Consider the following 11495-nt stretch of genomic DNA (forward strand, 5'->3'; position numbering starts at 1 on the left):
GTACCCATTAAATGAACAAGCTCCTGGGTACTTTTTCCTTTGTTCTTGAACAAGACCCTGAGACACTTGAATTCTTGCATGAGGTGAGTGCTTCCCTTCTTGTGTAGTGTACACTCTACTCTTTCTTTTCCAAAACAGGACCATGACCCCTGATTTGGAAGTGCTAATTTTCATCACAGCCACTTCACTCACTGCAGTGAATCTCTCTACTGCAGTATGGAAATCACAGTCACTCGAGGATAACATGGTTACATCATTTGCAAACAGCAAATATGCTACCCTCACTTCCCCAGTCTGGATACTGTCCATACTTTGGCAGTGCTTTAATGCCTTGTCATGAACATTACAATAGGAGGGGGAAGTAAGCACATCCCTAAAGGACTTAAGTGCCCCAGACAGTGCATTTGACTTAATACTGAGAATATAAGCACAACTGTACTTCTAAAGGATGTGCTAACTACGACACCCAGTAATGTCTAGTATCTTCAGCAATGTTGGACTGATCATCCACTCATCCTCTGCTACAGCCTTGCCACAGTAGAACTGTTTAATCATCCATGAGAAAAACACACATTATATATAAAGAGAAATAATTTTTAATCTTGTGTATATAGGATCATAGGATCATAGGTTCATAGGAAGTTACTAGCTTATTGGCTCTGAGGATCTTACAAGCCTAGCCAAGAATTTAGCCCATGTTCCGACAAGTCAGCACTGATACCCCTGTCCAGCAGGTGGAATCACAGGGGTGTATTTCCTGTTCCCCATCCAGTTATCCAGATTGCACTTAAAAAGGGTTAATGAGGTACTCTGCTTGACATAGAGAGGGAGTCTATTCCACAGAAGGGGGAGCCTCTAGGGCAGAAATCTGTCCCATTAACAAGATCTATTGATGTCACAGACCAGGTTGAGGTTGCACGTGCAGGTTACACAAGTGGAGCTTAACTTGCAGATATGCAGCAGTCCCATCAAGGCAGGGTCTGAGATTGCTTTGTATGCCAGAGGTCACATCTGAGGAATCTGTATGAGATTGAGTAGAGGGACAGGGCTTTTAGCATATCTGTGTAGGATAGATGTTTGAGGCCCTGGATTCTCCTGGTGAGGAACCTCTATAGTCTCTCCATCTGCTGCATGTGTTTTGTGAGGTACATGCCGAAAGAGGCATTGTACTCAATAATGCTTCTTCTAAGGGAAGAATACAGAGATGTTATGACTTCCTTGTCCCTGGATGAGGTACCCTTCCTAATGAGGTGGGGCATATAAAAAGCTTTCCGTACAATGGAGGCAATTTGATGGTCAAAAGTCAGTTTGCTATCAACCTTAGTGCCCAAGTCCTGCATGATGGATTGTGTGCTTAGGACCTTATTATTAATGTGATAATTTGTGGAGACATCACTCTTCCCAAAGGGAATGATGATGCATTTTTTGGTATTCAGTTTGAGGCCATGTTTCTGGCACCAGTCATTTGTTTGAACTATACCCTCTTGGAGGATCCACATTACTAGGGGAACTGATGACAGTGCCCATCTTGCAGTCATCTGCAAACTTGGTCAGCCATAGCCCACTAGTTTTTGTCTGCACCTCAGAAAAGTATATACTAAACAACAGAGGCCCCAAGACCGATCTCTGGGGTACACCACTTCTTTCAGTTATACTGCTTGAAATAGCTTCCCCTAGTTTGACTAGGTGGGTTTAATCAGTGAGCCAGTTTGCTACCCATCTGGTAACATACAGATTGATGCCTAGTTGAGAGAGTTTATCTATTATACCCGAGTGGGGAATAGGGTCAATGGCTTTGGCCAGGTCAAGGTAGGTGGCATGCACAATCTTCCCCTTGTCCATGGCTTTGGTGACTGTCTCAAAGAAGTTGACCAAATTTAATAGGCATGATCTCCTCTTGATGAAACCAAACTGTGTGGGATCAAGTGTTTGGAGGTTGCCAATGTCCTTGTTAATGAGGACCATGATAATCCATTCCATGGCCTTGCAGATCAGGTTTGTTAGGCTGATGGGTCTATAATTTTCTGGATTGGTGGACATTCCACCTTTGTGCAAAGGGATGACAGTGGCTGTCCTCCACTCAGCTGGGATGAAGCTGATACTCAGACTTTGGTTGAATAGGATGCCTAATGGTGCTGCACGTTCATGCCTGAGTTCATGTAGGATGCAGCCTGGGATGTTATTGGGTCCCATGGAGGCTGTATTTTTTTGCCTCTGAGAGGGCAGTGATGACTTGCTTCCTAGAGATAATGTGAGGGGGCAGGTGCTGGGGATGTTCTGATTTACTGATGGGGGACAGAAGGGTGAAGTTTTCAATGAACTTGTCTGCCAGCAGGTTGGCTGTATCTATGGCGTTTGTGTATATGTTGTCCTTGACCACCGGTTCTGAGTGCTTCCTTTGAGAGTGCAAACGTGTATGAAGAAGGCCTTATGACTGTCTTTAATAGATGTGGCCAGTTTGGACTCAAAGTTTGCTTTGGAGGATTTCACTAGAGTTCTTATTTGCTTGTTCAGGCTAAGGAGATATTGCTTACAATTAGGCACCTGCACCTTCTTGGTCCTGGACAGCAAGTTTTTCCTTTTATTATGGACTTTATTTATTGCTGATGTCCACCAGACAGGTTTACTCTTCCTTGAGGAGGAGGATTTTATCCTGTCATTCCTGATTCCATGCAGCTATATAAATGCTTGTATAGTACTTTGGTATAGGTTTAGACATTTGTGCCAGTTCCTATGGAGGGGAGGGGGCAGTGAAGCTGTTTATACCTTCCATCAGAAGGGTGTAATAAGCTTTGGAGAAGTTTTTTTGTTTGACCCTAGTTGGGGGGATGAGGGTTGAGGGAGATGATGACCTCAAAAGTGACTGCTTTCTGGTCTGAGATTACTAGGGAGGATGACACTGTAGGGATGCTGCAGTGGTTACTCATGTTGGTTAATACCAAGTCTAAGATATTATCACCTCTTGTGGGGGTGTTGATCAGATTGTGCAAGGCATTTGCATTGATGAAATCAAGGAATCTCTGGGCATTTGTGTTTTGGTATGAGTTGCTCTTATAATCTATGGTAGGATAGTTAAAGTCACCCAGGATCAGGGTAATGGGCTGAATCTTGACAGATTCAAAGAGATCCAGATAGGTGGAATGAGTATCCTGCGTGAAAGATGGGGGCCTGTAGCTAGCTATGATTTGAATAGGGGTCTTGTTAATGGTTAACTGCACCTGGAGTGTCTCATGTGCCTCATACTGTTTGACCAGCCTGGAGATGTGTATGTCTTTAATATATATTGAAACTCCACCTTCTTTTGCTTTGCTACCCATGGTTTGGGGTCTGAATGTATGATAGAATGAGTAACCTGGTACGGCTGGGGTGCTGTCTGCAGCTTTAAACCAGATTTCTGTGAATGAACAAATGTCAGCATCTTCCAGGGTAAAGAATGCTTGCAATGAATGCAGTTTCATGTTTAGACTCCTAGCATTTAGCAGCATGGCCTTTAATTTGCATTTTGATGACATTTTCATGTTGGTAGTTTTGACCTCATGTCATTGCCTAAAAAAGGCACTATGGGTGAGCCAAGAGCCTTTGCCAGAAGCCTGAAGCCCAAGGGATAGAGATGCAGGCCATCTCTGGCAAACCATCATGGTCTGTCGATCATGTCTTCCCAGGCTGTCATATACTGGATCCCCTTGGAATGACACCAGAAACTAAACCAATTGTTAAATTCAATCATTTTCTGTTTGTATTGAAGCATCATTGTGGGTGATGGCAGAATGCTGCTTAAGACTAGGGACATACCTGTATGGGACACGTATTCAGTGAGCTCAATCATGTCTCTCTTCATGTAGTCCAGGGAGGTACATCTCAAGTCATTCATGCCAACATGGACTATGACAGAGTCATAACAGTACCTGTTGTTGAGAGTTGAGTGCATGTGTGATATGGCAGATTCTGGCACCTGACAAACAACTAACCGTGATTTTCTCCTTATCTAGCCTGGTGAAGGGCACATCTGTGTGTCTCACAATGGAGTCTCCTATGACTAATATGTTGGGTTTATGGTTAGGTCTTAGTGGCTGTGAGACACAGTTGTGTGGACTATGTGTGGTGTGTAATGTGGTGGGCTGTGGAGTTTGACTGTGTTTTTGCCTCGTAGGTCTCTTTTTTATTTGGGTATGTTTTTGTTGAGGACCTCCACATATGTGGGTGTGTGTTGTGTAGGTGTGGGTGGTGTTTGAGGTGTGGTGTTTGTGTTGACGACCTTCTCAGTGCCAGATATACTGGCTTGTGAGGGAGAGAGCATAGACTCTAGGTTCTTAATATAATTGCATCTCTCACAAATTGTGTTCCTAGGTGGTAGTAGTAGAGAGTTGTCCATGTACATGAGGTAGTTGCTACACTGTTTCAGGATGCCCATATCAACCAGACTGGCAGGAGAAACCATAAGAAACTGTCCATCCATATTTGTCAGAATCTGAGGGACAGAGAGGCCAGAGAGAGCTAAGGGGGTACAGGGTGGAAGGTCTAAGGCAAGTACTACTAGGTAATCATACAAGTGCTACTATGGGAAAATTTGTAGCTGGAATACCTCGCAATGGGTTAAAAACAGAGAAGTTGCAGTGCATGATGCACAAACAAGCCCAAACCAGCTCAAATCCGGGATTTAAATGACACAAAAAAATAGAAGATTCTAGTAGCACAGAAATCTAGCCAATCCTGCTTGCCCTGCTCTCTTTACCAACCGGCTTGTGCTAGACAAGGTCCAAGCAACTCTGCTACTCTCACTAGTAGAGAAGGTAGGTCCCCACCAACACAAGATGGCTGCCAGAAACACAGAAGGCAAACACAAAATGGCTGCCAAAAACACAGAAATCAAAAACAAACAAACAGCTCTAGATGCAGCAAACTTCTATACATACTATGCTACTCAATTTAAGGGCAAGAACACAGTAAAACTCACAGAAAAACACAGATTAACCACTTACAGACAAAAGCAGAACTCACTGTATGAAAAATACAGTTAAATAGCAATGAAATGCAGTTAAACAGTAATGAATTGCATTAAGTAGTGTTGACTAAGAGACAAAGCAAAGCATGTCCATAAATGGTGAAACTACAGTGCATTATTAGCTAACCTGTGTGTTGTTTTCATTCACTGGTTTGGACTTCATTATGCAGTTTTGAGTTAAACATTACAGATTTTTCACGGTATGTGTACAGCACCTGAATGCACATTTGAAAAGTGATAACTTATAAAGATCTGAGTTCTGAAGCAGTGCGTGTTCTGCTCTGGCTCTTATCTAGTCCAGAGCAATGTATTCGTGGCTAGTCAACTGATGTACTGTTAAGAAAGAACCAATGGGGATACAATATAATTTGCTCACTGTGAGAAGATTTAAGTCGGGGAGTTGCAATCAGATCTAAGGATTTTTGCCACTATAATTTGAAACTAGTAACTACTCAAGATTGTCAGGGGGATTACAGAGTATCCTGGAGTAATTGGATGTATGAGATCCGATTTAATACACTATGTTGTGGGTACACTCAGTGATCCAAAATATCATGGGATGCCAAGTGCCACACAAAGGGTATCCTCATCTGGATAAGGATGGAGTTATTTATTAATTTATTTACTTACTTACTTTACTTTATTATTTGTTCACCAGGTCAGTGGACTGGACTATTATATACAAAATGAGTACAGAGCAAAATTTAGAACATAGTAAGATTGAATGCAGATGTAGTAACATTAAAAGATCCAGTTAGAGTGCACTGAGGAAAAAAAAAGATAATATACAAAATGCAAGCTAAGCTGTGCATGAAATACAGTGCATTCATGCGTATAATATATAAACTCCTATATACATGTGAAATATTTCTGTATAAGATGCTACATTAAGAGGCTGAGGAAAGTTTATTAAATGTATTCTAGTATTCATGCTATGGGATGGCAATTTACCTAACCATTGTCATGGTAGCAGTTACAGGTAGAGTTATTAAAGAGATGCTCTATAATTGCATCAGTGAAGCTTTTGATGATTTCTAGATTTTTGATGTCAGGTGGCTCCAGGTAGCAGGTCTCTGCCTAGAGAAAGCTCTCTCACAGAAGTTTTAAATGGAGGACACATTAGAGTGAAGCTGCTGTCCTTTGTACTTCTAAGCACATAAGGGTTATCTTGTAAAGGTAGTTGCACTCTTGAAGGTGGGGCAGTGACTATGTTATAGCATCTTGAAAATTTTGAGTACTTAGAAGTAAAGTGGCCTCCTATGAGTCACCGAAAACCATTTGAAATTTTTGTAGCAAATTGTAATGGTTTACTTGGGAGTCTGCCAACAGAATGAATCTGCAATTTTTCTTCTCAGCAGTGTGTATTCTGTGAGTATTGTGGGCTGAATGCATAACTTGAAAAGCAAAGCCATATTCAAGTTCGGGTATTAAAATATTTTTAGTAATGGCCCTGCAAGCAGCAGGTAAAATATAGTTTTAATTCATCCAGGACTATATTAGTTACACAATGTGTGTGTGTGTGTGTGTGTGTGTGTGTGTGTGTGTGTGTGTGTGTGTGTGTGTGTGTGTATGTGTTAACGGAAAAGGTAAGGTCAGGTATTAGGCCTAGGAACCTCTTTTCAGTGATATTAGGTATTCTGTTTCTGTTAAGCATATATGAAGATTAGAGGGTAATTTCTTGGCTGAGGCAAAGACATTGATATTGGTTTTCTTGAGGTTAATTTGTAGTTTGATAGTAATGGACCAGATGCATACCTGATTTAAACTGTCCTGTTACTTGGTTTGCAGGTAAGAGTGGTTAGTACTGGGTGCATAATATTAAAATATATAGGATGCCAAACTAGTTGGCTCTACAACCGGTCAGTTTAGTATCCCTTACCCAACAAACTGAATACAAGTATGACAGAGGGAAAGACAGAGCTCTCACAGAGAAGGATGAAGAGCAACATCTTGGAATGTCCTGCCAATAAATTGTCAAGTGTTGTTGGAGTTTTGTTAACGTCAGATGAGAAACTAAAGCAGAGTCATGGCAAACCCAGTGTCCATGAGGGTTCATGATTTCTGATCAGACCACAAAGTGTTGCTGAGACAACTTAAAAATACAAATACAAATGCTTCCACTTTCTTTATAGAGCAAAAGTTTCTATAAAAATAGTTAAATGTTTTAATTCAAAATTTACAGTAAAATGTATTCAGTTGCTGTGGCAGTAGATGGTGCATTGAGTTCAGAGAAAATGGTTCACATCCAATGAAATATTTAATTCAACCAGCTGAAATTATTTTGCTTTACCCTTGTTTATACTGAAACTCTTCTTTGCTGGAGCTAAGCTGTTTATTACATAGTGCCTGTTTTTCTTAAATAGTTGATTGATCAAGGTTTATGTGTGCTGTGCAGACAATACATACTTGGTTTATAATTCTATATGAATATGACATAGTGTTTCTTTTTTATCATTGATTGAATTGGGTTTATTAGGTTTACTTCGTACATAGCGTACTATCTACATAAATATGTTATTGATGCTATATATTAAGTGTACGTTGACAGCCATGATTTTGATCAATGACAAATAGTGTGTGGTCTAGACTGAACTATTGCTGAAATTTATTTATTTGATCTTTATTAACAAGGTAGTTGGGTTGGTCTGCGGACCCTTTTCAGACATGACCTGGGTCAGACAGGCTCATGGCGAAGGCATGTCTACTGAAAGTCACAGTAATGTGGCAAGACTGTTGTACTGGAGATTGTACAAACACTACAATATAGACTTAACTGAGAAGCATTGGATACATGAACCACAAAGCATTATAGAGAATGATGGAGTGTACTTTACATGGCTTCACCCATTACCAACAGTTCAAAAATAGATGAGAAAACTAGACATAGTAGTCCATGAAAAAAAGTCAAAAGTAGCATTGATCATTGAAATTGCTATACTCAGTGACTACAGTGTCTTATGTACAGAGAGACACAAAGTCATAAAATACCAGGATTTTCAGGCAGAAATGAGAGCAATGTGGAAGAAAGACAACTAGATAGCTCTAATTTTAGTAGGAACAACGGGTCTAATAAAAAAAATACAGTCATATTTAGATATACAACCAATTAATATAACCCCGTATAAATTACAGAAGGAGACAATTCTGGGCACATTGTAGCTGCTGAGAAGAGCACTCTTGGCTAACATCAAAAACTGAAACAATTGTAATTTCATGAACTGTAATCATACCCTGGCTTAGGTATGGGGTCCTTTCCCGTCATGGTATTAGAAAACCAAAAACTTGGAGAAATTAAACCAAGATATGCCAGTACAAATACATAAAATCAGATACAAATACATTGTCAGATATAAAGAATATTAAGAATCAGGACCACAAACAAAGGAATTGAAGATCACATTTTGTTAAATGAAGGATTAATACTTTGTTAGACTGTGCCACATGTTGTACAATCTGTTATTTGCAACATATGATCAGTTTAGCAGGGTATTGTAGGAAACAAGTGTGTATGCAACCTGCAGTAGTTTTTACTAATTAATACATTTTTATGAGTCTATGTATAATGAAAAGCAAGTGACTGTGAAACACTTGCACTGGTTCCCATTGTCAAGATGTTTTTGCAGGAATTCTTTTGAAATTGTCAAAAGATTTTGTACTCTTAACATATACTGGAAGAATCACACAGATAAAAATAAGCAAAAAGATTTATTTTACATGCATGGAGACATGCTACAAAGTACATGGTATGTCAGCAGTCTAATTTCTGTACACTTCACATGGGTTTTTATTCCCTTCTCTGCACATACACAGTAGCTGGTTACTAGACAAGGAATTTCAGTCAAGGCTATAAATTCACATACTGGAGCCTTAGATGGTCAGAGGTCAGTCACAAGATAAGCTTGTGCCTGGACCAAGGTAACATCTGTGCATTCCTCTTTGGTCAGCAATTTCTTTACAAGAAAAACAGCTTATTTTAACTTGCTTCTTTGCACGCAATGCAATTTCACATTTTAACCCTTACTATACATGATACAAAGATGTTGAACACAAAGATTCTTACTACATTTCCCCCCTTACAACACATTGTATCATAAGTAATACATTTTATTCATACAGTTTTTCGCATGACTCGTGTTCTGTATATTCAGAATAATAAGCTTTAGTTGCATTGGCAGACAATACACTTGATATTATCATTTGGATGCAAGGAATGCAACAACAACCCAACAGTAGGAATATAATGGCACCAACACATATAGCAATTAAGACATTCATAACTACTGTTCCCCAATTTCCAAACCAATTTTGGAAAAAGTCAGTTAATGGATTCTGTCCTGGTTTTGTAAGTTCAGAAACTTGTTGTAGGATCTCCAGATGGCTTTTAATGTCATATTAGTTGTCTGTAATGAACGGACAACACTCGCAAGTACCTCCTTTTGCCGCTAGGGGGAAGTCGAGCGCCATACGATTCTGCAATACTACAGTCCTCATTGCAGTTAACTCATCCATCACCAATTCTAGCGCAGAAAAAGTTGCATTGCTCAGGGTTTTTAACAGTTTTCTGAGCTCCCAAATGGATTTTACTGTCCCATACGCTGGAAGAATACCAGCCCAGGAAATAACATCATCGCCCAAGTCCATGTGTGATAGCCCCTTGCTGCTACTATGGGCCAAATCGTGTTGATAGATCCAGGATGCATCAACATTACCTACGGGATTAACAGGTTTATTAACAGCACGTACATTTTGTATTTTACCTTGGGGAAGAAAAAATGTATGTCTTATAGCTGGTGCTAAATAACCCAAAAAGCAACTGTCTGACCAATTTCTCGGTAACCATTTGTATGCTTTTCTACCACAGATAAAATAACAATTATTTACTTTAAGTGTAATATTGACTGGAACAGAGTGATTTCCTTTGTCTTGCAGCCCTTTAAACAAAAGATCATACACAGATAACATTTTTTCAAAGAAACTTGTGCCATTAATAAGCCCTGTACTATTAACAAGCACTCTTATAGGCTTGAAACTCATTGCACAGTGCCCATCTATTGTACAGTTATGAATTATTGTTACATTACACTGACTCCATCAAACCTTAATCTTGCCAAATCTTTGAAAACATACAGCTCCATTCTGGCGACCCATGAGGGGTAATGCTATTTTATCCTTTAAGGCTACGTTTGAAGTTTCAAATAGTAAATTAGTCCATGTATCATTTGCCCCCAAAGGGACTGTACCTAACATTAGACCACCATGTACAGTAGGGATAGCCGTGCATATCCAACAATTTGAAACATTAAAAGATAGAGCATATGCATCATCTCTCTTTACTTGGCTAGTCTTGTTTGAAAATAAAAACGACCAAAACAGAAAAGTAACAATCACACTTATTAACAACAAAATTATTTTGGAATGCTTTTGTGGGAAGGGCTGCTCCCTTCCAGTATTTCTCTGCATTGCTACGATAGTCAGATATTCATACAAAACAAAACTACTACCAATCAGTGTTCCTCAGGGGAACTCAAGTTTTGTCCAGTTCAAACTATTTTACCAGTTTACAATGTGTTAAATGGATCCACGATGTTCGTTCTTTTATTCGGACTGCTGTGGGTGTTGCAATCAATACCTGGTATGGGCCTTCCCACTTGGGGGAGACCCACGTCTTCCTCTTGACAATTTTAACCCAAACCCAGTTCCTGGGTTTCACTTCCAGGATCCTGTTGTTCTTCTAATCTGAAAAGCAATCATTCGTTAAAGAAGTGTTAGTTCTGGTCAGCAATTTCCTCATGTAATCTGCTATCTCTTCACCCCCCTCACGTTCCGCAGGCAAAAGATTTTTCCACTGCGGGACGTAATAAGGTTTCCCGTATAATAGTTCAAATGGTGTGACCCCTTTTGAGGTGGGAGTGGTACGCATGGACAGGAGTGCCAGAGGTAAGCAGTTTATCCAAGACTGATGTGTCTCGGCCATGAGTTTACGTAACTTGCCTTTGAGAATGCCATTATGGCATTCAACCAACCCTGCTGACTGTGGGTGGTAGGCACAATGAGGTTTTAACTCGATTTGATAAATGGCGGCCAGCTTTTGAATAACTTGGTTTACGAAATGTGTGCCATTATCAGAATAGATGCGTGTGGGTAGCCCAAAATGAGGGATAATGTTATTTGTAAGGGCCTTGGCTACCGACAGTGAATCTGGGTGTGCTACCGGAAAAGCTTCAACTCATTTTGTAAAAGCGTCAATAATGACTAACACAAATCGCTTCTGTTGAACAGGAGTTAGTTTAATAAAATTCATTCAGATTGTGCGAAATGGATACGGAGGCAGCGGAAAAGCTGCTGGGGTGATCCGCACCCCACCACCATGGTATCGTGCACAAAGCAGGCACGATAAACAAAACCGTTTAGCGTATGCTATAAAGCCCTTGGTCCAGAAAATTTGCTGGATCATTTGAACCATAGCAGCAGGGCCCAGATGAGATGGGCCATG

The sequence above is a fragment of the Protopterus annectens genome, chromosome 1.part0, assembly GCF_019279795.1.
Source record: "Protopterus annectens isolate FY-2018-M chromosome 1.part0, PAN1.0, whole genome shotgun sequence".
Lineage (NCBI taxonomy): Eukaryota > Metazoa > Chordata > Ceratodontiformes > Protopteridae > Protopterus > Protopterus annectens.